At 39.1% G+C, this 26,668-nt stretch overlaps 1 protein-coding gene across 1 annotated transcript in view; it reads left to right on the top strand.

Annotated features, from left to right (window-relative positions):
• The first annotated feature begins 3,148 nt into the window (after window positions 1-3,148).
• The window catches only part of PALS1 (protein associated with LIN7 1, MAGUK p55 family member), a 74,068-nt gene continuing 50,548 nt past the window's right edge, over window positions 3,149-26,668 (top strand). The window contains exon 1 of the mRNA XM_004612343.2: window positions 3,149-3,306. The gene's annotated coding sequence lies outside the window, so the exon portion shown is untranslated. The remainder of the gene's footprint in view (window positions 3,307-26,668) is intronic.

Raw genomic sequence — 26,668 nt, 5'->3', positions numbered from 1 at the left:
CTCAGGGGTTACTCCTGGCTCTGCACTCAGGAATTACTCCTGGCAGTGCTCAGGGGACCATATGGGATGCTGGGAATCAAACCCGGATCAGCCGCATGCAAGGCAAATGCCCTACCCGCTGTGCTATTGCTCCAGCCCCACAACTGCATAACATTCTTAACATAGAAACTTAATGTTTTTATTTATATTAATTTCTATCTTTATGAAAGACAAAGTACTATGAAAACATCAAAATAATAAGCCAATTGAAAAAGTCCATAGCTTGTTGACTTGTTTACTGATATTTAGAAAAATATGAAGAATAATTTAACAAGCAATATACCTCTATTTTCATAACTTCTCATGTCTGAATCAGTTATTACCCTGCTTGTAATTGACATTTTTTATCATCCTACTCATACAATTATTAAGTGATTAGACTACATAGTAAACTATGAAAAACTTTCACATGTACATAGGGATGATAAAAATCAAATGGATATTGTAGGCTTTGTTAAAGATTTTACATATAACAATGTAAACAACAATGGGAGACTGTTAAAAACTGAAATTCCAGACCTGTTGCAAGTGCTGAAGTTCCATGTTAACATATTTACCAGAAACCCTTAATAAAATAAATAGCATTTTATTACATAAGCATGTAACAGGGAATGTTTGCGATGATATATTAAGCAAATGCCAAATATGAGGAAGGATGTTTACTATAGATATTTTCTATGGAACACTAAATTTACAGCTCGGTTTTCACATTTCACCCATAATACTTAGTTACACATTTTCCAGGGTGACTCAGTAAGTTAAGTATCTTGTGACAAGGATGAACAACTCCTCTGACATAAAGGTTTAAATCTTAGGTTATGCGTGTTATTTTATTTTTGTATGAGTACTATATCTTTTTAACCCTCTTACTATCCTGGTTACACTCCTTGTACAAAGGTTACCAGGATCTTCATATTAGGATGGGGGCAGAGTAGTTAACTCCTTTATATTGCAGATGGAAAAAGATGTTGGTCCAGGAAATTTGTCATTCAACCAAATCACAGAACAAATGAGCTACAGACCAAAACTCAAATCACCTTGCTTCCAGTTTTTACTTTTCTAGCTGCTCTCTATATTTTGCTTATTTGGGGCTTCTGGAAATGATTCCATTAACTAAGGAATTCATTTTTTTAAACCAGGATCTACCACTTTTTAAAATACAAATATCTAGGGCTGAAGTGATAGTACAGTTGGCAAGGGATTTACTTTGCATAGTATCAACCTGGGTTCAATTCCTGGTACCCCATAGAGGTCCCCTCTGCCAGGAATGATCCTTGAGTTCAGCCAGAGATAAGTCCTGAGCACTGCTGTGTGTGACCAAAACAACAACAACAAAATCTTTTGTTTTTTAGGTCACACCCAGCAGTGTTCAGAGGTACTTCTGGTTCAGTTCTTAGGGGGTCATTTCCAGGGTGTTTGGAATGGGACCAGGCATCCTCTATACAAAGCATGTATACAACCCACTGAGTTATCTCCCATCTCTCAGGACCCAAAAAAAATGTCTTTAGGAGATAAGACTAATGTTTGTATACGCTTTACAGAAGAATTCCCACTATTTCGAGATAAGTAGCTTCTATCTCATACTGATAAGGTCATCATTTTATTAGGGCAGGATTATGGGAATACTGAGTTGTTCATGTTACTGGGGAAGTAAGGCTAGGTAACTAGAGGTTTCATTTGGGTGGGGTGATCTGCAGAACTGCTTGGGGCTAATTAATTGGAAGGCATGAGTAAAGAGAAACTAAAGAGGTTATTTCTTTGAACAGCTTAATCAGTAGCTCATCAATGGAGGTGATTTTGTCTCCCAGGGGATCTTTGGCAACATCTATATATTGTGGATCAATTACACAGATACAGCGAAATAGCATTCCCGTTTAGCATATTTTAATTTTAAAAGCAGGTATATCCTGTAGCAGATTTTAAAAAATGTATTCCTTGGTTAATGGAATCATTCTGAGAACTCCCACATCAATAGCCTTACGTGCAAAAAATAGAGTAGCTAGAGTATTAACTTTTAAAATGTCCAGAGCAACGCCCAACAATAAAGAACTATCTGGCTCCAATATTCGAATCATGAAAGTATTGCAATCCTTGGATATAGAACGAAAAATTTAGGACCTAGAGGAAGCTTTTTCAATTAGTTGTTAAAGCGTTTACAATTTATTTAAGCTTTTTCAATTACTTATTTAAGCATTAATGAGCTTAGGAAATAGGACTTCTTTCCTTTGGTATATAGTTAAGTTTCTAGGTAATTTGGGGGGTATTAAGATTTCAGTTAAACCCCTGAAATTCACAAATCCTGTTGGCTTCTTTGCAGAGGTATACGGACCAAAAAAAGAGCTTAGTTGAATAGAATTGGAGCTGGTTGTTCAAAGTACTGTCTACTTTGACAAATGCGGTGGCAGAATTTCTTGGTCACATCAACAACTTGAATCAACTTTTGGACGAAGTGCTGATCAGATTTGAGGATAATTAAAAGAAAAAAATATCCAGGAAGAGGCCCAAAAGTATCTTTGACACTTTGGAAACCAGTTTATATTTCACTCAGAGTCCCACAGTTTCTGGGACAGAAGGTGAAAAAATAGTGGGAAGCAACGGGAAAGCCATCAATGGCATATCAGATCACTTTGAGGAGTGGCTATGTGCAATGTGCATTTAGGAAGAATCAGATTTTCTTCAGGAGTGGACAGCAGTAGGTGAAAAGGGCCAAGCTACCGAAAGTATTGGCTCACTTCCTACTGCGACTCACATTTTCCCTGAGTCCCCACTCCAGCAGGACAGCGGATTCCAAAGCGAACGGCTAGAGCTCGTGAAACTATCCCAGCGCGCAATTTATACTTAGAGAGCGAGTGCGCGCGACCGGCCGCTGGGAGAGTTGCAGAGTTAACCAATGAGAGGACACTCTCCCAGAGCCGGCTCGGGATTGGCCAAGCCCCTCCAGCTGCTCCTCCTAGCATTGGGCGGGACGCTTTGGAGCAGGACCGGGATAGGCGCACACGCAGTGCCAGAGTCTCGGGGGCGCGTGCGCGGTCTCGCGGCGGCCGCGGGGGCCGGTCTCGCGCGGTCTCGAGGTGGAATCGTTGGCGGCCGCGGCGACGGCGGCGACTGGCGGTGGGGCGGGGGCGGGGACTCAGGAGAGTGAGGTGGGGAATCGGGAGTTTCTGGATTCTTTATCCGGTATTTTAAGTGCCGCCGGGGAAACTGTCGTTCCCGCGACGTTTCGGGTCGGCTGCGGCGAGGACGATCGGCGACCGCTGTGGCGCCAAGGTAAGAAGAGGTGGACAGTGGGCTGGAAGCTGTGGCGAGCTTAATCAACAGGTCCTCCGCAGCGCCGTTGTGAGGCGGGGAAAGGGGTGGCCGGGCGCGCCCCCTCCCCCACAACGGCGTCCTCCGGGGCCCAGGCGGGACCCGGAGCGGCTCCTCTGGCTGCCGCGAGTTGCGGCACCCGGCGGCCGGCAGCCGCGGACGTGAGCCCAACCTTTGTCCCTTTCGGAGGCGCCCTGCCTGGCGTCGCGCGTCCCCTCAGCCCGGGCGCGGGACGCACCTTGGCGAGGGCTCCTGCCCTCTCCCGCCCGAGTGGCCGGGGACGCGAGGGCCAGGCGCTGGTGCTCTCGCGCCGGCGGCCGCGAGTTGGCGAGGGAGCCCCCCCGGACGCCGGTCGGGGCTGGGTCAGGCAGCGACCGACTTGGGGCGCGGGGCACAACTTTCCTTTCGGAGACGGAATGTTGTCAGCTCGCCTCCGCCTGACTCAGCGCCTGGTTATTCGGTGCTCGTTGCATTCTTTAAACAAATAAACACACGGTTCCTGCTTCCTTGTGACCACTGTGAAAGAAAAGGCTCATCTTGTTGATGGCTCTGAAGGTTGCCGATTGCAAGGTGAATTTTCTGTGTGTGTGTGTGTGTGTGTGTGTGTGTGTGTGTGTGTGTGTGTGTGTGTGTGTGTTGAAAGGCAACCTTTTAACAGTCCCTGGTGTTGCAAGGTGAATTTTCTGTGAATTGCGGTGTGTATGTGTCTCTGTGTGTGTGAATTGCGGTGTGTGTGTGTGTGTGTGTGTGTGTGTGTGTGTTTGTGTGATGAAAGGCAAGCTTTTTAACTGTCCCTGGTGAAAATTATGTAACTTAACTGGACACAACTCGCCTTCGACGTAGCTGATTGACAGGTACAGTAAGGTGACGGAATTTAGGTTTCGGTCGAAAAGGTTTTTCTTGGCAGTTGGCGCTAAAAATCTTGATAGCTTGTTGGATTTTAGAAGTAGCATAGTCTGTGTGTCTTGTGTTTTGTCTGCATACTCTTAGCGTCCAATAATTTAGATTTAGAATCTGTGAGGAACAAGGCTTCGAAATTTTAATTTTCCCAACAAAGTGAAAGGCGTTAATATTGCTGATTTTTTTAAAGTATTGTGCTCTAATGTTAGTATTCTAATTGTACTTTGAATTATACCAGAAGTTAATAACCTATTAAATTCTGCAAATGATATGTTGGTTATTGGTGTCTTTGAAGTATAAGTATTGTGATGAAATTGCTAAATAAGCCTTTTCGGACTATGAAGTACTGGTACTTTACTAGATCCTGTGTATATGACAAACTATAGAGTTTAAAAGGCTTTTCATTATAACTGACTGTTAAATTATCTTTATAGGTGCGACTGGCAAAAATAGGGAGAGCAGTTCATTGTTTGATCTTTGTTAAAAATTGAAGTAGATATTACTACATACTTGAATGGCTTTTGATTAGAAAAACCCGAATTTGCTAAGTAAAAATCACTGAGTGTTAACTTTATTTTTAAAGATTATTAAAATGGGAGAGGATATATGTTTTAAGTGACAGTGACTTAGTCAACTTAGTGACTTTAGCTCTTTATATGTTTTTTTCTAAATTATGATCTTCATTACAGACATTCTGATACAGTACTCATTACAGACATTCCTGATCAATAAGGGGTCCTTTTTATCTAAAAGATTCTGGTTTTTAAAAAAAATTCTGATTTCAGAGTTTCTAAGGAAAAAAATTAGTTTGTCAACATATGTGCTTTATGGTATAATTTTTGATTATGTACTTACTGAATCATAAAATGTGTGTATTGGAAATAATAATAGTGTTATATAGGCTATCTTTATTTTCCTGGAAAAGAAGCTGAGTTTTATAGGTAGGGACACAGTAATTTGAGTGCTAGTTAATGACATAGTTCGAATTGAATGTTAAAATGCTTGTCCCCAAATTGCAAGTATATTGTTCTTTTTCACTGTATTCTGTTACCAAAAAAAGAGATGCTATCTCATATATGTATAGAGGGGAGGTGGAGGGTGGGGGGGAGGAGAAGGAAGGGAGGGAGGAGAGAGCCAGGATTTTTTTGGGGGGAGGGGTCACAACTGCCAATGCTCAGGGGTTACTCCTGGCTCTGCAGTCAGGAATTACTCCTGGTAGTGTGGTGCTGGGTGCTTGGGGACCATATGGGTTGTTTACAGCTTTTCAATATTGTAAACAGTGTTTAAGGAGGATTCTTGTGCATCTGAAGTTCACTTTATTGACTAAAAGTTGAACGGCTTGCATCCTTCCCTAAGTATGAGTTGCATTGGCTTCTCACCGTTTCCACACTTGGAGTTGTCAGATAAATGTTACCTGATTTTTTTTTTTAAATGTCTGTTAATCTGATTGTGGGAGCATGGGGGGTGGGGGTTATGTATTTATTTCTTTCATTTAAAAATATTTAAATTTTAATTTACACAAAACATAATTGACACTTTATTTTGTTTGGACAAATATATATAAAGCTAAGTAACTTAGCAAGATAAAACTTCTATTACCTCAAATCAAATTCTTTGTACTACCCTTGTGTAGTCAACCCTTCCCCTACTTTTAATCCTTCACAACCAATGATTTTTAGTTTGTCTTTTCTAAAATATCATATAAATAGATTTTTTTAATATTTAGTCCTTTGAATCTAATTATCCCTTAGCATAATACATTTGAGATTCTCATGTTCACTGAGTTCTCTTCCACGTTGTTGACAATATTAGCAATTTCTTCTGGTTTTATTATTATTAAAAGAGTTTGAAGAATTTTTGGTGACCATTATCTCGTACCAGACATAATATATGTCAAAAAGAAAAATAAAGATATTCTTCTATTACTTTCTCTGCTAAATGCCGATTTTCCCTCCCCACTGATTTATCTGGCTGTTTTTGCTAACTATTCTAGCTATTTTCAGGCGGAATATGGTGGGAATTACTTAGTTATTATTGCATACTTGAGTCTTAAGGGGCTCAGTCTTAAACTCAGAGTTACCACATTGCATGCAGAGCATGGGCTACACCCTTTGAGCTCTCTCCCTAGCCTTTGAGTTACATAGTTTTAAAGCTGGGCTGGAGCGATAGCACAGTGGGTATGGCGTTTGCCTTGCATGTGGCCAACCTGGGTTCTATTCCTCCATCCCTCTCGGAGAGCCCGGAAAGTTACCAAGAGTATCTCGAAGAACGGCAGAGCCTGGCAGCAGAACCTGCCTAGCTACCCGTGGCATATCCGATATGCCAAAAACAGTAACAACGAGTCTCACAATGGAGACATTACTGGTGCCCGCTTGAGCAAATCGATGAGCATTGGGATGACAGTGATACAGTGTTACTGTTTTTTGGTTCCACACCCTGTACTGCTGGGGCTACACCCATCTCGGTGCTGTGGTAGTTGATTGTTGGGGAACATTGATGGGGAGTCCAAATGGGACTCCCACATGCAAAGCATGCACTCCAGCCCCTTGAACTGTCTCCTCGGTCCAGTTCCTTCTGTTTTAATGCTATGTGTAGTATTCCGGGCTGGAGCGATAGCACAGCAGTTGGGCGTTCGCCTTTCACGCGACCGACCTGAGTTCAATTCCTCCGCCCCTCTTAGAGAGCCCGGCAAGCTACCGAGAGTATCAAGCCATCGAGGCAGAGCCTGGCAAGCTACCCGTGCGTATTGGATATGCCAAAAACAGTAACAATAAGTCTCTCAATGAGAGATGTTACTGGTGCCCGCTTGAACAAATCGATGAGCAGCGGGATGACAGTGACAGTATAGTATTCCGTTTTATGGATGCTTGTTCATTTACCAGTTAAAGGACATTTGTGGGAAGTAGGTTATGAATAAAGCTGCTATAAATCTTTGCCAACAGGGTTTGGAGTGGGAAAGGATGAGGATGGGGTAGGGGGAGCACACCAGGCATGCTCTGGGATCAGGGGATCATTCTTTGCACATTGCAAGGACACTCACACACTGTAAGTATTAAAGAAACCATATGTAGTGACAGGGATCAAACCAGGGTTGACACTAGGCATGGCAGATGCCTTGTGACTCTCACCTCCCAACTGGGTTTTGTATAAATATTCATTTGTTTTGGTTTTGATGATGGTTTTGATGATACGGTTTTGTATTGATGACCATACTCATCAATACTCAAGAGTTTACTCCTGGCTTAGGGATCACTCCTGACAGTGTTTGAGACAAGTGCTTTATCCCTGTACTAACTCTCCAGTTCTGTGAAAGTTCCTTTTTTTATTTTTGCATAAACACCTGTAAGCAGAATTGTATGTTTATTGTACATTAATTGTCCATGTACATTTAACTTTATTATAAAAGGAAAGTGTCTGTTAAGCAGAATAATTACCCATAAAAATGTTCTGATCTTTAGGAACTAGAATACAAAGGTGAATTAAAAGTGTGTCTAAGATTAAGATTGCTTATCAACTAACTTTAATAGGGAAGATTTTATAGGATTTTAATGTGTCATAAGGTCCTTAAAAAGGAAAGTGAGACAGTAGTCAAGGGAAAAAAAGACGTAAGGGAAAGGCCAAAGAGAGAGCTCAACAGGAATGTGGGAGGCCCATGGGCCCCCTCACTACCTACCAGGAGCTAACCCCAAGCACAGAGCTGATTAAGAAGCCTGGAGTTGCAGGTGAGGCCCCCAAACCATCAGAACTAACAAAGCAAACAAAACCAGAGAGCAGCAGAATTGCTTAGTTTGATGGAGAAGCGATACTATCTGGTAAAGAATGTTGTGACCCTTAGAAGCTGGAAAAGATGATGAAGTGGATTAGTAAACGTCAGAGCCCCCAGAAAACCAGTTCAGCCAATACCTTGATTTTGCTTAAGGAATGATTCCTATGTCAGACTGTAGTGTAATAAATGTGTACTGTTTTAAGTTTGTTACAGTAAATTGTTGCACAGGGAAATGAAAGATTAATATACTATAAAACTATTTTCAAAAGATGTTTTGAAACACTATTTTCAAAGTGTGTTGAACCATACTTTGCATTCTCACCAGCAGTGTTTTCATTATTTTATACCAAGCCTCAACACTTGATACAGTCAATCTTCTAAATTTTAGTCATTCTGTTATGCAATGTAGTATGTGATTGATTGTGGTTTTTATTTATATTTTCTTCTGTTTAATGCTATTGAGAAGCTTTACATGTACTTATTTACCATATGAATATATTCTTTGGTAAATTGCCCAAATATTTTTCCCATTTCAAAATAGTTTTCTTGTTTTGAGAGCTTGTTTTGCTATTTCAAACAAAATTTATTTTAAAAAGAGAAGGTGGATCCTGAGTGTTGATTCACTTCAATAGGACCTTTGATTCTGTTATTTACTTCTGAAATCATATACATTAACATTCTTAAAAATGAAGGAAACTGAAAAACAGTTTTTGAACTAAAATGTTATAAAGTTAGGAGTCAAGATATTTGACTTTACATATTGGCAGGATTTATGTGTTCTTTTTTTGTTTTTTATTTTGTGTCACACCTAGCCATGCTCAAGGGTTACTCCTGGCTCTGCAGTAATGAATTATTCCTGGCAGTGCTCAGGAGACCATAGGAGATGCTAGGGATGGAACCCAGATGAGCCACGTGCAAAGCAAATGCCCTAACTGCTGTACTCCCAGGCTCTAGGGTTTATGTTGTTTTTTTTTTTCTGAAGTTCTTTTCTTACTTCCTTTTTGGGGGAGAGGGTGGGATTTTTGAGCATACCCAGCAATGCTCAGTGACTACTCTTGGCTTAGCACTCAGAAATTACTCCTGGTGGTGCTTGGAGGACTATGTGGGATGTCAGGAATTGATCTGATTGTACTGTGTGCAACCACTCTACCTGCCTATGACTCAGGTCCTTATTCTGAAGTTTTTAGACTGTATTACTTTAAAATTAGAAGTGAAGAAGGAAAATGTTACTTTTTATCATTATAGTCTAATATTTTTCACGCTAGGCTAATATAAGCAAGTTTAATGCATTTGACTAGTGGAGTATATTTTGAATTAAGACAATGGCTTAGATTTTTATTTGGTATAAGAAGAGTAGAAGTTAAACAACCCACCCCCCCAAAAAAAATAATAATGATCGAAAGCCCGCCTTGTTCCTCATACCAAAAAATCAACTGGAGTTTTGACTGATGAGCTAAATGTTGAGTTTGTCAGATTAGGACAAATTTCATGTATTAAACTTTAAAAAGAGTGAAGTACATTTGACCCTTGAACAACAAGGTTTTAAACTATGTAGGTTCCTGTGTATGTATGTTTTCTTATAAACAGATGATATAAACTTATGGTACAATATAGTACTATAAATGCATTTTCCTTGTGGTTTTCTTAACATTTTCTCTTTAGTTTTGTTAAATACAGTATATGATACATTTGATATAAAATATAAAATGTCAATTACAATATTACTTTAATTTTTAAAATTAAAAGTATTTTTAACTTTATTAAAAATACCATGATTTACAAAGTTGTTTGAAATATAGTTGTTTTAGGCATTCAGTGTACCAACGACAATCCTACCACCAGTGTGACGTTCCCATTGTCCCCAGTTCTTCCTGTCCCCTAAGCCTGCCGCATTAGCAGGCACAAAATAATTTATTCATGTTGCTTTTTACAACAAAATGGTAAATAGAATTTACTAGAAAATAGTTCAGTAAAAGAAAATTGGTGAAAATTGTTGCATCTCACAATGGGGTTATTAAACTCATTGAGTGTTTACTGAGCTGCTTTTGCTGCTTGATCCTTCTGTGTATTTTGTTGTTGCTAACTTATTGAGCTTGCTTTTGTTGTTGTTAACTTATACTACTAATATGCTATGCTGTCAGTTTTGTGGAAATTGGAGGTGTCTAGAACTGGGATGATTCTTGGCCTGCCCCTTTCCCAAGGGTGCCCCAGAGTTTTCAGAAGAATTGTGTACTCATGAGTTGCATCAGGTTGACCTGGCATCTCTTCTGAGATTAATTGTGAAGCTGTGAATCTGGGCTGTACATGTGGCAGTGACTATGAAATGTCCACAATTATATGATTTGTAAAGTTTTTGGTCTACACAGTCACTGTCACTGTCACTGTCATCCCGTTGCTCATCGATTTGCTCGAGTGGGCACCAGTAACTCCATTGTGAGATTTGTTGTTACTGTGTTTGGCATATCGGATACGCCACGGGTACCTTGCCAAGCTCTGCCGTGTGGGTGAAATACTCTTCGTAGCTTGGTGGGCTCTGAGAGGGGCGGAGAAATCGAACCTGGGTGGGCTGTGTGCAAAGCAAACGCCCTACCGCTGAGCTATCGCTCCAGCCCTTGGTTTACAGTAGGCTATTCATTGTTTTATTTTAAGGGAACCAGAAATTACATATTTTGTTGTTGTTGTTGTTGCGCTGGGGTATTTAGGAGTCAGCTGTGCAACCACCTTCCAGCCCTTTCTCCTCCTCCTCCTCCAGATTATCCTAGTGTTCCTTTCCCTATTCTCTCTTCCACCCTGTCCCAAGACTCAGGCATCCTACTAAAGACCATATTGTGTTTTTTTTTTCCCCCTGCTTTTTGGGTCACACCGACGATGCACAGGGGTTCCTCCCGGCTTTGCACTCAGGAATTACTCCTGGTGGTACTCAGGGGACCGTATGGGATGCTGGGAATTGAACCCCGGTTGGCTGTGTGCAAGGCGAACACCCTACCCACTGTGCTATTGATCTGGCCCTAAAGACCATGTTTTTCATTTATATTATTGCCTTTGGGTGTTTTTAATTCCCCTACTATGTTTCTTTATTTGCTACATATGAGAGATCATTTTGTGTCCCTTTCCTAAAGAAGTTTATTCAGAACGATACTCCATGTAGCAGCAAATTGCAGTTCATCTTTTCTTAGAGCAGAGTAGTATTTCGTTGTGTGTACCTACCATAGTGTCTATCTCCAGTCATCTGTTTTTGTTCACTTGGGTTGTTTCCAGATTTTGGCTATTGTGACATGTGCTGCAATGAACATAGGAGTGCAGAGGTCTTTTCTGCATTGTGTTTTTAGGCCATTGGGATACATTCCAAGAAGTGGGATTGCTGGGTCATATTGAAAGTCAATTCCTACTTTTTTGAGAAGTGTTAGTATTGTTTTCCAAAAAGGTTGGACAGTCAGCATTCCCATCTGCTGTAAATGGGTTTCCTTCTCCCTCACACACCTCCATCAACACTAACACTGGTGGTGGTTTTTCTTTATGATGTGTACCAGCCTATCTGGTGTGAGATGATATCTCATCGTTGTTTTGGTTTGCATTTCCCTGATAATTAGTAATGCAGAGCATTTTTCCATATGTTTATCTGTATATCTTTGTGTGTGTGTGTGTGTGTGTGTGTGTGTGTGTGTGTGTGTGTGTGTGTGTGTGTGTGTGTGGCTTTTTGGGTCACACCTGGCGATGCACAGGGGTTACTCCAGGCTCTGCACTCAGGAATTACCTCTGGCGGTGCTCAGGGGACCATATGGAATGCTGGGAATCGAACCCGGGTCGGCTACCTGCAAGGCAAATGCCCTACCTGCTGTGCTATTGCTCCAGCCCCTGTATATCTTCTTTGAGGAAGTTTCTGTTCATCTTTTCTTCCCATTTTTAATGTGTGGTTTTTTTTTTTTTTGAAAGTTCTGCCAGTGCTTTAGATATCTTGGATATTAACCCTTTATCAGATGAGTGGTGGGAAAAAATTTTCTCCCAGTCTGTGGGGTGTGTCTGATTCTATTTTACTTTGAAGTACAGACGCTTCTTTATTTAATATAGTCCTTTTTGTTAATCTTTGCTTCTGCTTGCTTGACCAATAGCATTGAATACTTAAAGGGCATTTTTAATCTTTTAAAGGCAGGACTGACAATTTTCTGTAAAGGATTAGGTAGGAAATATTATAGGCTTTGCAGGCCCTATTATTTCTATCTCAAATACTCATTGGTACTGTTGTAGTGCAAGGGCAGCCAATAGAATGTGACTTGTGTTTCAGTAATACTTTTAATACTTTATTTATAGAAGGTTGAGCTAGATTTGATGTGTGGTTTAGTTTGCGTATCTTTGATATAAGCAAGTGTTAGCAGGAGTGACAATAAATTATAACATACTGTAGAAAGCTTTAGCTGTGTTGCATAGTAGCTGCTATAATTCCCAGACAGGGCCTTCTTAGACTTTTCTTTCTGATATGTAGAATATATGCATAGGAAGATGATGGAAAAGTTAAAAATACGGTATGGAAGGCCCTAAGTAAAATATTGTGACTTAGATATTAAGTTGGCTTTGTGACATGTGAGATGTATATATTTAGTTTTTTTCTCATTTGTATTTTAATTATTCTAAATATTAGAAGTTATATTTGTGTTTATGTTTACAGCTAAGTATATTTTGTTTTCTGTTGTTTGGGGCACACACTGAGGTGGGCTGGGTGGCTACTCCTGATTCTGTGCTCGGGGAGGTTTCTCAGTGATATTGGGAGAGATGAGGTGTCTACAATTAAACCCAGATCTGCATGCAAAGCCTTTTATGACCCTAAGGTTTATGGTTTATGCTTTAAAAAATATGTTGTATAACTGGCTTTATAGTAGCACTGTAGCACTGTCGTCCCATTGCTCATCGATTTGCTCGAGCGGGCACCAGTAACGTCTCCATTGTGAAACTTGTTGTTACTGTTTTTGGCATATCGAATACAACATGTGTAGCTTGACAGGCTCTGCGGTGCTGGCGGGATACTTTTGGTAGCTTGCTGAGCTCTCCAAGAGGGATGGAGGAATCGAACCCAGGTCGACCTCGTGCAAGACAAATGCCCTGCCCACTATGCTGTCGCTCCAGCCCGGCTTTACAGTAGCATCAAAATTTGTGGAAATTGAATGCTAGATTCAGATCTCTGACTCAAGTGATTGATGTAAGTGACCGGCAAATATTTCAAAATAATGATTTCATTAAGAGTAATATTTAAGAGTTTATATAAAGCAGTTTAATCAGTTTTTGTAGGTATAAAGGGATGATGTTCTTGGTGCTTTTTGTATGCTTATTCTTTTTATTCATAAATTTTATTTAAATGTAGTAGTTACTTTGATCAAGTCACTGCATCCCTTATTTTTTCCTAACTCTTGACCATATCTCCTGTCCATTGTCCTATCTCAGTGTATATATAACACAATGGCATGCTGTATTCTTTATGTTTTAAATATTGGCCCCATGTCCAGTTTTTTTTCAGTACTTCACTTTGAAAAGAGGAAACAAGTGCAGAGAGATTATTTTATCAAAAGTTCTTTTGTAAGTACTAAGAATTTATAGTTATTATATGCCTACAAGCCTTTAAATTTTTATATTGTATTAAGACTTTTGTTTTACTGTATCGTTTTTTTTGGGGGGGGTCACGCCCAGCAATGCACAGGGGTTACTCCTGGCTCTACACTCAGGAATTACTCCTGGTGGTGCTGGGGGACCATATGGGATGCTGGGAATCGAACCTGGGTTGGCCATGTGCAAGGCAAATGCCCTACGCGCTGTGCTATCGCTTTAGCCCCTACTGTATCTTTTTTTAAAAGATATTAAAATCTATTTTTAAAAATCTGTGCTTAACTCTACTTATTATTTAAAATATATTTGAAGTGAAGAACCTTGAACCTCTACATCAAAAACGCCTTAAGAATAGGAGCTATGGGGGCTGGAGCACAGAGGGTAGGGTGTTTGCCTTGTACTCAGCCAACCCTGGTTCGAATCCCAGCATCCCATATGGTCCTCTGAGCACCGCCAGTAGTAATTCCTGAGTGAAGAGCCAGGAGTAACCCCTGTGCATCGCCGGGTGTGACCCAAAAAGAAAAAAAAAAAAGAATAGGAGCTATGTTATCTTAAATTTTTAATGCCTAATGTGACACATACATGTTATCAATTTGTACTTTATCATCTGTCTAAACTTTAGCCTTGATTATATGCTTCTTACCATTAACTATAAACTAGTCACTTCCTATAATCTCCAAAGATTTGAGATTCAAAACACAAATTTTATTTATCCTAGGTTGGCCATAAACTGTTTATAATGGTGGCATAGGAGGATATCTAACTTTTTAGTGTTCCTGATTAATTTTCTCTGTAGAAAAAAGTAAACAGAATTTGCTAATGGCATTTTCTTTCTGAAGGTGTTACTGTGCAGTTAGAGCATGTACTTTGATCTACATGTTCAGTGATCAGATTCTACAGACATGCTGAAATATTTCTTCTTGACTTGTGTATGACTGAGCAGGTTAATATAAAAATCTGACTCCATATTTGCAGAATGAATAATGTATTAATGAAGCTTGTAGGAGAGGAAAAATATTTTTTTTCTACTAGGTTTATTATCTTTGTGCTCTAAATTAAATTGATGAAACAGATTAACAAGAAAAATGATTTATTACCCAACGGTATTTTTCCCATAAAAATATGTGAGGATCCAAAGAAGTAGAGAAACATAAATTTTAGAAAAGTAACCAGACTAAGGAGAAGCAATTTAGATTTAGCGATTTAAGGGTTGTTAATTTTGGGAAAGTAAATATATGGAGGGGAAAAGGAGGTTTACTAGAGATATGTTGGCATCTTCTCCATTGATAAGTTAATTCCAGGAGAAACTACATTTTCTGATATCTTTACTATGGATATTTAGGTTAACTTCACAAAGGGAAATTTATGCCTTGATGTTTTTGCCAGAAAGAGAAAGGACAGCACTGTTTTTCTCTCTGTGCTTGTCTGTAGCTCAAAATAATTCTTATGCTGGAGTGTCTTATTTTAGATTGACATATTCTGATACCTTCCAGAATCTTATTTTGGAAGATTTGTTAAATGATCCATTAAGAATGATTAGATAGTACAGAGTGATAATACAGTGGGGAGGGTGTTTGCCTTGCTTGTGGCTGACCTGGGTTCAATCCTGGGCATCCCATTTGGTCCCCTGAGCACTGCCAGGAGTGATTCTTGAGTGCAGACCCAGGAGTAACCCTTGAGCATCGCCGGATATGACCCCAAAAGCCAAAAATATAAATAAAATAAAACTTCTCTTCTTAAAAAAAAAAAGGTTAATTAGCATAGTTTAAAAAAAAAACAGAATGATTAGCATAGGGGCTGGAGAGATAGTACAGTGAGTAGGGCATTTGCCTTACACACAGCCAACCCAGGCTGGATCCCTGGCGTCTCATATGGTCTCCCTAGCACCTTGAGTGCAGAGTCAGGAGTAACCCTTGAGCAATGCTTTCTGTGACCCAAAAAGCCCCCCCCCCCCCCCGGGGCTGGAGCAATAGCATAGCGGGTAGGGCGTTTGCCTTGCACGCGGCCGACCCGGGTTCAAATCCCAGCATCCCATATGGTCCCCCAAGCACCGCCAGGAGTGATTCCTGAGTGCATGAGCCAGGAATAACCCCTGTGCATCGCTGGGTGTGACCCCAAAAAACCAAAAAAAAAAAAAAAAAGCCCCCCCCCCCACACACAAAATGATTAGCTTAATGCCTCCTGCATACTCTGTGCAGATAAGATATGGATAAGATATGAAGTAGACTACAAGTCTAGTTTGTATCATTCACATGAGTAGTAATGAACTGCATGTTTCAATAAACATACTTTAATATCAGTAGTTTAATTTTTTGGGTCACACCCAGCGATACCCAGGGGTTACTTCTGGCTCTGCACTCAGGAATTACTTCTGGTGGTGCTTGGGGATCATATGGGATGCCAGGGATAGAACCCAGGTCAGCCGTGTGCAAGGCAAACACCCTATCCTCTCTAATATCGCTCTGGCCCGATTAGTAATTTTTTTTTGCTGGGGAAGAGGGTAGGCAATCCTGGCTCTGTGCTCAAGACTTACTCTTGGTTCTACTTGGAAGGCAAAATCATACCTGTTGTACTAGTAGTCTTATATGAATTCTGTGAATCAATTGCATTAGATTGACTTAATGAATACATAAATCTGCATGTTGTTTCAGCTTTTTTTCCCCATCTCTGAAAGAGTAGTGAAGGTTAATAGATGGAAACAATATCTTGCCCCTTATAAACAACTTACATATGTAGTGAGATGAAGCTGTACTAGGCTTTATGTTTCTCATTGACTCAGAAGCACTGAGTATATTTTTCACTAGATCATTTTCATTATACATTTATAAATAAAATTTAAAATGACATCTTCACTCCATGGTAAGACCTTGCACATATATATAAAGTCTGTGCTTACTCCCTGGAACTCCAACAAAACAGTTCACAGAGTTGTTTCATCATGGTGATTTCAGCTCTATGTTTAGTAAAAAATTTAATTTTGCCCAGGTCGGTGTGCTTATATCAATAGTAAATGTATGTGTTTCATTTTTTTTAAAGGTCATCTTTCATATCTATCTTAGGATTTTTCTTTCCCATTTATATCATTTTTTCAGGGTATCTTTCTTTGTCTACAGGTAACCCCTGTAACATCTGTGCAGTTGGAGTATAGCACTTACCTAGTAAGAGTGCAGTTGAATAGTTTTGCTTGTTTACAACGATTATAGTTTCCTAAGGATAAAGACTTCCCCTTAGCTTTTTCTTGCTTTTGATTGTCCAAGTTTTTGTACCAAATGAGTAATTACATTATAGAAGATGTGGTTTAGTAATCTTTTCCCCCTTTTTTTGAGTGTCTGGGTGGGGGAATTTCCATGCAACCCTCAGAAGATCCTTGTGGTCATTTCTTACAGTGCTTAGAGACTTCTAGGCCATACTTATCAGTTCTGGGGTCATGTAGTTCTGGGGATGGAATTAAACTATAGGATTTGGTATACAGTAATCAACTTTGGTCTTTTGTTCTAATTTCTTATTGCATAGTCTCCCTCATATACTTTTTTCCTTCTAGTACTGTCTGTCAGCAGTAGTATTAAAACTTTAATGGGTTCTAAATTTGTTAACACTTGTATGCCCATCTGTTTACTATTTCTGATTCTTCTTTTCTGTTCTGACATCATAATCCTGCTTCTGATCCTGAACATAATTTTTACTGCTTCAGTTGATCACTACTTAAGTTAGGTATATCTTTTTTATTACTAGCTTAATCTTATTCTGACAATTCTTTTACATTTCTTCAATGACTAGGCAAGCTATTCTTTTTCCTCTTTCCTATCTTCTCTTTCTCTCATGTGGTTTGAACATTGCATATCAGAGAGCCATCTAGGCAAAGGTAATCATCTACTATTTTCCTGACCTTTGGAGCATATTTTTTCCTCTAGTAAGCTGTAAGTCACTTAAGGTCACAAGTTGGAATTTCTTATACTGCAATTTTAGAAGCCTGAAGAGTCCGACACATTGTTTCAGAGAAAGTAATTAACTAAACAATTGACATTCAAAATTAAAGGTAGTGAAGTAGGGGCTGGTAGCTCATTTATGAGGCCCTGAATTCTATCTCCAGAACTATATGCTCACTGCCCTCACCCCACAGAATCACTGAATATAGCCAGGGGGGTCTGAAGCACTGAACATTAGACCTGCATTGCTGGAATCAATCTTGCATTGATGCATTGCAAGAATCACTGCCAGTGGCACCACTGTTTAGAAATATCAGAGAAGCTCTCTGTAAGATATACAAAGAATAGGCATCTAGAGTATGGTAATAGTCATGTAAATTTGGTATTTAGGGTTCCTTGAGAATTTTCTTTGATTTCAAGACCAACCAGTTCTTTTCACAAAAAAATATAAATAGATTTCTTTGGAAACAGACAGAAAGACCATTTGGAAAATACAGCTGTTTTTCACTATGTATCATGGTGATAACATCGCTGTCATCCCATTGCTCATTGATTTGCTCGAGCAGGCACCAGTACTGTTACTGTTTTTGGCATATCGAATATGCCACGTTTAGCTTGCTAGACTCTGCCGTGTGGGTGAGATAGTCTCAGTAGCATGCCGGGCTCTCCGAGAGGGGCGAAAGAATCGAATCCAGATCGGCCGCGTGCAAGGCAAACACCCTAGCCGCTAGGTTATCGCTCCAGCCCATGCTCAGTATTTAATTTAATTTATTTTTGGGTTAGACCCAGCAATGCTCAGGAATTACTCCTAGCCCTGTACTCAGAAATTACTGCATGTAGTGCTTGGGGGTCCACACGGGGTGTTGGGGATTGATCCCCGTCTGCTATGATTATTCAAAACTATGTATTGAATAATCATAGTTTGAAATTAGCCCCTTTCCTTATGTCACTTTCTTTATTTTCCTATGCGTAAAAAGCTTTAAAATACTGACTGGTGTACTTATATTTCCTCATGTCAACTCCAGTTAGTTCAGAGTGGGTTTGACTTTCTGAATAGCCTTGTTGTTTTTTGTTTAATAAGTAAGTAAATAAATAAATACAACCCACTAGGAAACATTCTTCCATTGCTTGTAGAAGAAAATGAAAACAATTTAGCTTAACTGTCAGAGTCAACCCTGACTTTATCATCTATCTCTTACACTGGCTGTTTCCTTATCAATACTATTCTTCTCCAACTAGGCCATATACTATATTGGTAACAATATACTGAAAAGCCATATTGTAAATAATGTTGTCCCTCAAGTTTAAAAAGATCTCTAGTGATTTTGAAAATGCTGTACATTACCTTTGTCATAGTGTAGTTTTTAAAACTTTACTAACATTTTGGATGCATTTTAATCTTTTATTACGAAGTTGTTGAAGGTGATAATGGGCAGTTCAAATAACCATCCATTTGATATCTTTGATACTGTTTGGCTTTAAACCAATACCTATCTTCAGTGTGTGGTCTTGAATATCGCCACAGAATGTCAACTTTGTATTTGATACAAGCAGATGGAAATTTTCCCCACTAATTAAAAACAAACAAAAAAATCAACATGCAATGTATAGTGAGTTTAGTTACCTAGATAAAAATTTTGTTCGCCAACTCTTCTTTGTATTGTAAGTTACTATAACAGCATATGCAAATTTGTAAAGGAAAATAATAAATTTAGATTTGGTATTTATCTCATTGGTTCCTGGGAAAACTTAAAGGTCATATTAAATTTTAGGCATAAAATGTAAGAAAGAGGGTATTAGGTGTTTGAATCTGTTTATTTATTTATTTATTTTTTAAGAATATCCATGTACAAGTGAAGGGAAATCTTAGGAAGGTAACCCTCAAAACACTGAATTGAGAATTTTAATGACCAATAAGAACTTTCCTTTCTTAGTGTTAAGACTGTCACTGTATCACTATATCACTGTCATCCCATTGTTTGTCCATTTACCCGAGCGGGCACCAGTAATGTCTCTATTACACTCAGCCCTGAGATTTTAGCAGCCTCTCCTTACTCATCTTTCCCAACGATTGCAGGCTCTTTCAGGGTCGGGGGAATGAGACCAATCATTAATGTTTTTGGCATATCGAATACGCCCCGGGTAGCTTGCCAGGCCCGGCCATGCAGGCGGGATACTCTCGGCAGCTTGCTAGGCTCTCTGAGAGGTATGTATGTATCTTTTACTGTATTTGAGATATGAATACATCATGGGGAGCTTGCCAGGCTCTCCCATGTGGGCAATAGACTCTTGATAGCTTGTCAGGTTCTCCAAAAGAGAGAACAAGGCTATAAGATGTCGCTCGTCCGCTTGCAGCGTCTCGCTTCTGGGAGCTTGGTTTTATAGTCTCTGGATGTTGGCTGTTGGTGGGATTACATGGCACTGGGGGCAGTTTGTGGGTGTGGCTGCCAAGCTACTGGAAAATGGGGGGTCTGGGTGGAGAAGGCCCAGTCCCAGTTCAAGCAGGCTTGGAGATCTCAGCCCCGGGTCCCGCACACCTGGGTTAAGTCTGTTTGTCTGTTAAGACTTTAGGAAAATCAATGCTTGCCGTATAACTGTCTGTTTTGAAGTTAAGTGAACTGAATGAAACATGTCCCTGCTCTTTAGATTTGTAACTTTGGGAGGTACCTAGCCTCACTAAACTTATTTTCCACATCCTGAACTGGTGCTAACTTTGAGGAATCTAAGATTGGCAGATAATACATGTGAAAGACTTGCTATTTTACCTGGCAACTCATGTTGCTGCATTTACTTTGGCTATCAGATTGAGAACTACCATCTTCACTGCTTGCTAATTACACAAACCTTTCTGAGAATTGGAGAAATAAACTAGGGGTTAAGGTCCTTGCTTTGCTTATGGCTGACCCAGGTTTGAATCCTTGCACCAGCACTGCTTCAGGAAGAGATTGCCAAGCGTCACCAGGTGTAATCAAACCCTCTTGTCCTAATAAATAATCATCTTAGTTGTGTCCTCTGTGAAACATCATACAAAGATGTTTTAAGGATTATTTATATAATGGACTTGAAACCATAGGTACAAGAGTACCTTCTATAACTGTGGAATGTTTGTTTTGAGGTGCTTTTTAGGCAGTGTTTGCTTCTTTTAATCTGTCTTCTCTCTTGTCTTTGGGAGTAACAATAATATCTAACCTTGTGGAAGATTGTAGATTAACTTCATGTAAAATATTTAGGAGATTGTTTAGCACGCAAAGAGAATCTAAATAATTTTAGCTATTTTTTGTGGGGGTGGTTGTCTCATAAGGGTATTCAGGAGGCCCAGAGGTCCCTTCTTGTGGGTTTTTTTTTTCTTCTTGCCTTTTGGGTCACACCCAGTGAAGCACAGGGCTTACTTCTGGCTATTGCACTCAGGAATTACTCCTGGCGGTGCTCAGGGGACAATATGGATGCATGCAAGGCAAACCTGCTATCCCTCCAGCCCCTCCTTGTGGTTTTTGGTCAGCCCAGCAAGTCAGCCAAATTCAAGGCAAGAGCCTTAACCCCTGTATACTTTCTCTGGCCCCTTAATGTAACTTACTACTTTATCTGCATATGTCATCACTACAGCAAGATTGTTAAGCATTTGGTGAGAAATTTATCTGTGCTGGAATATATCACTGAAGTTGATTTTGCTTTCTCATTCAGGCCCTGATATACAGTGTATGGGAATTTATTTGGCAGTAGTTAACTGGTAACATTTCTGAATTTATTGCTCTCTGCCACTGTTTCTATCACTGTGGCAAGTGACTTAAATTTTCTGGACCTTCCTTTGTTATTTGAAAAAAAAAGAGTTTATCATCTAAGATTGTCTTGTCTTTTAAACATCTAAGTCAGCAGGATTTTTCTCCTCTGTGAACCTTTAAAAGATAAAAGTGAGCTTATCTTTTCATCCACTGCCAGGATGACCCTTGAAATCCCTACCTAAACATTTTGAAAAACACTGAACTAGGTGATATTTAAGGATCTTTTGGCCTTGGTATTAATTATATGGAAAAGCACATTTACGAAGAATTTAAATCCTATAAACAAAAACTTTTGCCTTTGAGAATAGCTTATTAAATATTACTGAATGAGTGTATGCCTCAGTTTTTAATTAGTCAGCATTTCAGTGTTTGCTTTAACTCAGGTTTTATCAGCATTATTGACATTTGGAGCTGGATAATTCCTCGATGTGGAGGCTGCCCCATGCAAATGCATCAGCATTCCTGGTGTTTACTAAGTATGTGCCAGTATTATCAACCCAATTTTGACAATAAAAAAATGTCTAAACATTGTCCAGAGTCTTAGGGTGAAGACAGGTGGGAGGCTAAATCACATTTAATTGAGAACCAGTGGAATTCACAGAAGTTTAGGAGTCGAAATGATTTTAAAAAGCATATACCTGATAAAATTTGACAGACAAATATTTTAGGATCTAAGTGTTTAGCAAATTGCAACAATAGTTTTCTAGCTCTGTGTGTGTGTGTGTGTGTGTGTGTGTGTCTTTGTGTGTGTGCATTTCTAGGCAATTATATATTCTAGAACCATGGGATGAAAATTGTAAGTTGTAAACTAAATTTCTTGGTTTTCCATCCAGTTTTTTCCAGGAATATTAAAAATGACTAAACATCTTGGGACGAGCTATATAGTACAGTAGGTAGGGCAGCTTGCCTTGTGTGCAGCAGGCCTGTATTCTATCCCAGTCATTCCTTATGGTCCCTTGAACCCTACCAGGAGTGATCCCTGAGTACAAAGCCAGGAGTATGCCTGATCAGAGCCAGGTATGACCCCAAACCCAAACCAAACAAAGCAAAATAAAGCTACTAAACATCTTACATCCAAGAAAGATGCATTTTCCAAAATAATAAAATTGCCTTACTGATACCTAATTGAATTGGATAGCAAGAATCAGCATTCTTTCTGAGTCCGTCTGAGAAGGCAGATTATTTATTTATGTGACTTTAAATTACATATTTTCCCTACTCTCTTTTGTTCTTTTGTTCTTTTACTTTGGTTTGTACTTTACTGGAATTTTCCCCCCACTAAAGGCAATTTTTCTTCTATTCCTTACACATTTATCTGGCACAGAGATTCTTTATTTTGTTTTATTTTGTTTTGTGGTTACAGTTGGTGGTATTCAGGGGCTATTCCTGGCTGTGTGCTTAGAAATTACCCCTGACAGTGCTTGAGGGACCACATGTAGAACTTAGGGGTTCAAACCAGGGTTGGAGGAATATAACGTAGATACCATAACTGTATTATCTTTCTGGCCCCTAGCACATACAGTCTGTCGGAAGCCTAAACAGTGAACTAGGTAGAATTCTAGAAATGAACTTTAATGTCTTGTGAGGATGTCCACTAATATGTAAACCCAGGGGCCAGGGATATAGCTTGGTGGTAAAGCATTGCCTTGCCTGGGTTCAATTCCTGGCTCCCCTTATGCTTCCACCACAACCAAAAACAGATAAAGCCAGGAATTTGCAGTCTTTTTATTTTTTAAAAAGCTTAGGAGCCTTGATTTGTCATTTTTAGAAATGTTTATCAGTGTTATAACTTAATTTTTTTTTAACATTATACCTGTTGAGTTAAACAAGATCAGTTTTATTTCAGTCTACTTAAAATTGATCTTCAAGAGCCTTTTGCACTTTGGTGATGGTATGTGCAGTGGAGTTCTCTTTTTGCTATTTTTTTGGGGGGGTTTCCTCATTGTATTATGCATCAAAACCATAAACATTAACACTATTGTAATCATGTTACCTAAATTACAACCAAAAATAAATTCAGTAAATTCTATGTGTCCATGAAAGCATTCAACATTTTTGAAAGATTTAGTCATGAGTATAATCTCAGTTCCTGGAATGTGTATGGTTAATTATATGGTTAGTATGTCATACATCTTTTGTTAAGTGTCTAAATGTATCATCATGATTCTTTCCTGTCCAGTGATCTGTATACATAGTAAGGATGTATGAAGTATATGAAATAATAAAAATTTTAAGATAAAAAAATTGATCTTCAAGACCAGTTTATAGTTTGATCAGTTTAAAAATATTTGAAAAAAAAGGGGTCTGGAGCAGTAGTACAGTGAGTAGTAGGGTGGCTTGCTTTGTTTTGTGACTGACTCAGGTTCAATCTGCGGCATCCCATATGGTCCCCTAATTAATTAAAAAGAATCACTCCTCCAGGAGTGATTCCTGAGTGCAGAGCAATGTACGGTGTGCCCCGCCCCCCAAAAAAGAATTGAATTTTCTTCTTCTTTTTGGGCCACACCCATCGATGCACAGGGGTTACTTCCGGCTTATGCACTTGGGAATTACTCCTGGCGGTGCTCAGGGGACCATATGGGATGATGGGAATAGAATCTGGATCAGCCGCATGCAAGGCAAATGCCCTACCCGCTGTGCTATCACTGCAGCCCCTGAAAAAAAATTTTTTCCCTGTAATTTCAGGTAATTTCAATAAATTGAAGCTACTTTTTCAGTTTAATCTTGGGGATCATTTTGGATATTAACTTCATGTTTTCTTGAGGTCATAATCTCTTCATACTTAAAGTTGATCCAAAAGTTACAGTTAAATAAAAACTGCATTTTTTTGTTTGTGCCTTAATCTGGAGATAAAAAAATACCATTAAAAATTAATGATATTATAGAATGAGTGGTTAAATAAATTGTGATATTATACAATATAATACTATTCAATTATTGGAAAAGAAGAGATCTTCCAGTTTGCTGCAACTTGGATGGAATCAGAGGAAGTCATACTAAGTAAAATGAGTCAGAAAGAAAAAATAATTACCCATGTGATCTCACTCATATGCAGAGTATAGAGAAGCAAAGCAAGGGACTATATGATTCTCCAGTGGAAATAAATTCTGAGGTATGATCAGTAGAAGTGTAATCTGAAGATGCTAAGGATGTGGGATAGGGAGGGGGCCTTGGAATAATGATGGAGTGGCCTTGGCATTTAGGTGTTGGGCATGGTGTAGCAGCACTGATATGTAAAATAATATTGGTACTATTGTAGAAAGGTAAATCAAAAAAATTTTTTTTGCTTTTTGCTTTTTGGGTCACACTCAGTGATGCTCAGGGGTTACTCCTGGCTCTGCACTCAGGAATTACCCCTGGCGGTACTCAGGGGACCATCTGGGATGCTGGGAATTGAACCCGGGTTGGCTGTGTTCAAGGCAAACACCCTACCCACTGTGCTATTGCTCCAGCCCCAGTAAGTCAAATTTGAAAGCAAGAATAAATGTAGGAACAAAAATGGAGGGTCTTTGGCAATGACATTTTGGTGATGGTGGAGGTGCAGTATCTTTTTTTTGTTGGAAGCCACACCTTGCAGTGTGGACTTACCAAGATTCTGTGCCCAAGGATCACTCCTGGTAGTGCTTGGGAGACCATATACAGTGTGGGGGATTTGAATCACGGTCAGCTGCATGTAAGGCAAGTGCCTTATCCCTCTACTGTCCACCCCCCACCACCTGCTGCACCTACCCCCGATGCAAAAACTTTTTATGCCAAAAGCATGAATACTGGCACTGTTGTAACCATGTTCCTCAACTACAGTAAAATAAAAGTTAAGAAAATAATTATGACCGGGAATATTGTTCAGTTGTGTAGTACTAGCCTTGCATGTGCGAGACCTTGATTTCCATTTCTTAGAAAAATGATAATAATTTTAAAAAATTTACTAACTCACCCTTTTAAAGAATTTTAACCCATCCTTCTAGTAATTGATTTTGGGAAATATACATTGATTTTAGTTGATGTTCACTAAGAATCTGGAAGAGAGTGTATTTTTATGATTGCAAGCAGTATATATTGAACTAAACTTTCTCTAATGCTTTTCCCTGTAGAAAAACGCTGGAGACTTTTACACTTCATTGTCTCATTTTTCTGTTTTATAGACTAAGAAAGTTAGCTGACTTCTATGAAAGACCAGAGAAGAGAAACTAAGAGGATAGTTGGACAGTCTTTCCAATTTGCATAATATAAGTTCTTTTCACCATTCTTGGCACGAATAGTGAGTTAGCTGACAAAGCTGTTTCTATGGAAACAAATAGTACAACTTCTTAGAATGTCAAAAGAATGCTGATCACTTAAAATGGGAATTCCCCACTGCTGTTAAAGGTATTATATGCACAAGAAAGGGAAGAAGAATTGGAAAAAAAAAAAAGTAGAGCATTTTGAGCGCTACTATAACTGACAGTATTTGTATATAAGAAGTAGGTAATTTACATTTCATGCTATCCAAAAATCAGAATACTAATCATTTAGGAATTGTTTTCCTGCTTACTTTCCATGTACTCCATCTTTTAGACAAGTGGTTATTTTTCTTGGCATGGAATTTTTAGTAGGCCTCTACCATCAAGCTATTTCCAGTCAACGAATCTCCATTATTTGTGCATACTGAAGCTCACTTGAATTTCTTTTATTCTCTTCTCCTATAGCAGTTTATATAAAGCCTTTTTCTTACATTAGTTTGAAGTCAACATTTGAATCAACTTTGCAACCTAAAAATTGTTTTTCTTTATAAATTTTTCTTTATAAATTATTTAAAGAGATTTGAACTATTTTTTGTTTGTTTTTTGGGTGGGAGGGCACAACCTGGCATTTTAATGAAGATTTGAAATGTGGATTTCTGAGATATTTTAAAAATTGTAATTAGAGGATTGGGGTGTTTTCCTGTACTCAAAGTTAGCAACTTCTAACTACCTTATCTGCTTAAGGTGTTCTTTTACTTATGTAAACTTTCGTTTAGTTTTTATTGTTGTTATTTTGAGTACTCAACAAGCAGTGCTTAGGGTTTACTCCTGGCTCTATACTCAGGGATCACTCCTGGAGGTGTGCTACTTAGGGGACCATATGTGGTGCTATGGACTGAGCTTATATATGGTGGGAACATATGTGGTGGACTCAGGAGACTGTATGGGGAGCCAGGGATTGAACCCAGGCTTCCCACTATACTATATCTCTGGCCACAGAATTAATTTATAGTTTAGTTCTTTATGAGCTTTGAAAGGTGAATAAAGAATTTTCTTTGTGGATGCGGAAAGTTTAATTCCTTTGTACTAGGACTCTGTTGTTGTTTATTGGTTATGTATTGAATTTGTGAACACTGTAGT

The sequence above is a fragment of the Sorex araneus genome, chromosome 3 (assembly GCF_027595985.1).
Source record: "Sorex araneus isolate mSorAra2 chromosome 3, mSorAra2.pri, whole genome shotgun sequence".
NCBI lineage: Eukaryota > Metazoa > Chordata > Mammalia > Eulipotyphla > Soricidae > Sorex > Sorex araneus.
The sequence above is the reverse complement of the archived record's forward strand: the minus strand, read 5'-3'. Positions and strand labels throughout refer to the sequence as shown.